The sequence below is a fragment of the Hyla sarda genome, chromosome 2 (assembly GCF_029499605.1).
Source record: "Hyla sarda isolate aHylSar1 chromosome 2, aHylSar1.hap1, whole genome shotgun sequence".
Lineage (NCBI taxonomy): Eukaryota > Metazoa > Chordata > Amphibia > Anura > Hylidae > Hyla > Hyla sarda.
This window is the reverse complement of record NC_079190.1, coordinates 281,550,590-281,554,619: the sequence shown is the minus strand read 5'-3', so window position 1 is coordinate 281,554,619 and position 4,030 is coordinate 281,550,590.

The window sequence follows — 4,030 nt, the reverse complement described above, 5'->3', positions numbered from 1 at the left end:
GGACTTACTTTAATGGGAGTCAGAGGCCAGGAACTGCAATTTTTAAGAGGCCTGGGGCTACAATTATACCATGCCTGCTACAGGAATATTTTAGGGCAGCTGGTGTTTATGTCAGAGGGGCTTCCAATAGATGTAGGGCATTTGGTATTTGTAAGATTCTGGAGAATTCTATGGCAGCTGCTTTCTGTATGATGAGGCGCTCCTAAAAAGCTGTAGAGGAGGGCAGCTGGTGTTTTCTTAAAGGGTCCCTGCACAGAGGGTTGTTTGGAAAAGAAAACAGCTGTCATGTCTAACAAGGATATAGAAATTAGTCTTGACGTGTCTTAGGTAGCAGTTTCAGGGTTAAATATTGCCCTGCGGCGGATGTGGTTGCAGCTCCCAATTAAGAGGTTAGCTCCCGATTAATTAGGTGTAATTATTGATTTACATGACAGTCAAAATAATTGTCTTTCCTTTTATTACATCAGTTTTTCTCCCTCCCATCGCCTGTCTCCCTCCCTGCCGTCCTTCCTCCTCCCGGCTCTGACTGCTTTCTCCTTTCTGGCGTCTCTTCTTTTCATTGCATTTTCTTGATTGTCTTCCTCTCATATAAATTTTAGCGCCTGCAGCGCAAGCAGGGGTCACATCCTAATAAACCGATGCCACCCTTTCCACGCACAAGCTCTTTTACTGCCATGTCTATATCTTGATTGTTGAATGCTTATGGGATTTTTTGCAAGGGAAACAAATATAACCCAAAACCCGCCGGCTTTTCTTTCCCTGGACTGCTCAAAGAGAGGATTCTGGGAGATCTAGGGTTGCATAGTTCACGGCAATGTCTCTCTAAAGAGTTTTGGATATAATATGAAACTCAAAAACTCAGCAGTTTTTGCTGTTAAAATGCATAGGTCATAGAGATAGGGCAAGAATAAAAATATAGTAGGTAGCGCTGTGGTTAGATAGAAAAATAGGAGGAATTATGTGAAAGAATTGTACAAAGAGATAAAATGGAACTAGCAAGAACAGTTTTATTAATAGATAAGAGGAAAGGTGTCCTCTGCATGAGGCACAATATGCAGGCTTGTCATAAATAGGGGAAATCACAGAGCATACCGTATATACTCGAGTATAAGCCGACTCGAATATAAGCCGAGGCCCCTAATTTCACCCCAAAAACCCAGGAAAAGTTATTGACTCGACTATAAGCCTAGGGTGGGAAATACATCATCCCCCTATGTCATCATCCCCCCTGTCATTAACATCCTCATCATCATCACCCTGTCATCATCCAGACCCCCGTCATCATCACCCTGTCATCATCACCCTGTCATCATCCAGACCCCCGTCATCATCACCCTGTCATCATCACCCTGTCATTTTCACCCCCATCATCATCACCCTGTCATCATCACCCTGTCATCATCTCCCTCGTCATCACCCCCCCCCCCCATTCATCATCACTGCCTGTCAATCTCAGTGGTCTTCAACCTGTGGATCTCCAGATGTTGCAAAACTACAACTTCCAGCATGCCCGGACAGCCATTGGCTGTCCGGGCATGCTGGGAGTTGTAGTTTTGAAACATCTAGAGGTCCACAGGTTGAAGACCACTGAGGCCTTCGTCATCATCCAGACCCCCCTTTAGTTTTCTACTCACCTCCCCTCAGTGGGAAGGAAGGGTGAGCTGGTCTGGGCCATCTATGCTGCAGGGATCGTCCGGTGGGGAGGGATAGTCGTTCCGGGCTGTCCATTTTCACCGGGATGCCCTCTTCTCTGCTCCGGGCCGGCCCCGGACTAGTGACGTTGCCTTGACGATGACGAAAAGGGATGTTCATGCGCAGGTACGTCTGCTGCGCACGGACATCCCTGTGCGTCATTGTCAAGGCAGCGTCACTATGCCGGGGCCGGCCCGGAGCGGAGAAGAGGGCCTCCCGGTGAAGATGGACAACCCGGAACGACTATCCCTCCCCACCGGATGGTCCCTGCAGCATAGATGGCCTGGACCAGCTCACCCTTCCTTCCCACCGAGGGGAGGTGAGTAGAAAACTAAAGGGGAGGGGGGGGTCTGGATGATGAGGAAGGCCGCAGTGGTCTACAACCTGCGGACCTCCAGAGGTTTCAAAACTACAACACCCAGCATGCCCGGACAGCCGATGGCTGTCCGGGCATGCTGGGAGTTGTAGTTTTGCAACATCTGGAGGTCTGCAGGTTGAAGACCACTGAGAAGGGATTGACAGGTGGAGAGTTCAATCGAGTATAAGCCGAAAAATCGTGCTGAAAAAATCAGCTTATACTCGAGTATATATGGTAGTCTCAATGAAAGGGATATATTCAGAATTAGATTTCAAGCTTGTAACATTGTAGGTACTTCTAAATATTTCTTAACAATTTATTGTATGCACACATTACTTCTTTAGTATTTACCTATCTATCTGTCTGACTAAAAATGTAGCTTTTATTCAGCACAAAAATGCCAGAGCAACGTTTCGGCCGTCTCTAACGGCCATTGTCAAGCCATGAGATACGGCCGAAACGTCGCTCTGGCATTTTTGTGCTGAAGAAAAGCTACATTTTTGCTTCTGTTTTGCTTTGTGGATAGGGTATGAGCTGTTGACCTAGGCTCCTACTGCTGGCACTCCGCCTTCATTCTCTCTACATTGGTGCTGCCCTTTTCTTCTTCTATCTGTCTATCTATATTGCCTATGAAAAATAATAAATCCAAACAAAGCCCTATGAAAAAAAATGAAGTGATCATTAAAGATATAGGATGATAATGTGGTTAGTGATGGTAAAAGATTAGGAGAAATAAGTGGAGCAAGGAACATTCTAAAGAGCGATTATATTTTGGGATTATGGTTCTCTGTGTCCATCAAGTGGCCACAAGTGAAATTACAGCTATTGGGGATGACTAAATGAACGGAAAGCAATCCAACCATCTTTCATTTGTTTCCTAAGAAAGCAAAATAGGTGAATATGACAGACACTTTCAGATAAATGAATAGCTTGAGGCTGGTCTCTGGCCTGCAATGGATTCTGTGTATATTCTCCTTTGACCTGTTACATATGAAAAATGATTGTGGTTTAGCCTTCTCCATTATGTGATGAATGGGACTTGCACCATGGGGGAATGAACTGCCAGAGAAGTTGGATTTGGACACTTTTCATGTAAAACGAAATGAAAGATTCATCAGTATCGCACTAAACAGAATCATAAGGTGACTGAGACAAAAGGCAGTTGGGTGTCTTGTGGGAGCCATTGAGGGGACTTGCTATATGAAAGTAGTATTCTCTGCAGAGTGATGAGTGCTTCTTGACTTATCACCCTGGATGTCTGCAGAGCTGTATTGAGCTGTATAGCAAGTTTGCACAATGTACTGTGATCGCCTCCTAGTTCCTGTACATAATCTTTTTATGATCCCCTAAATGGCCGAAGAGTCCACAATAAAATTCTATATGATGTAAGTCGCAACATTAAATGTTCAATTAAATTAGATAATTTACTTAAAACTTTGCAACTACTTTGACCAATTGGGATACAATAGTCAATGTATTGCATTATATTTGTCTGCTAGTTGATACAGTGTAATATAGTGTAAGACCCCCTGGGTAGCATGTTATGCATGTATGCTCTATGTCTGGCATAAAAACACACACACACACACACACACACATACACACACACACACACACACATATCTTTATGAACAAGGCCTAAGGTTGACCTGTGGAGCCTGCTGATGTGTATGGAGGTTGTCCAATTTTCACCCCATGGCCCCAGATAGTAGAAAGAAAAGAATAAAAAGGAATGTGCATACAGGCCGCAGGGCTTCTCTCCCCATGGCAGTTAAAGGGGTTTTCCAGGAAAAAACCTTTTTGTTTATATCAACTGGCTTTAGAAAGTTAAACAGATTTGTAAATTACTTCTATAAAAAAATCTTAATCCTTCCAATAATTATCAGCTGCTGAAGTTAAGTTGTTCTTTTCTGTCTGGCAACAGTGCTCTCTGCTGAGATTTCTGCTTGTCTCGGGAACTGCACAGAGTAGAATAGGTTT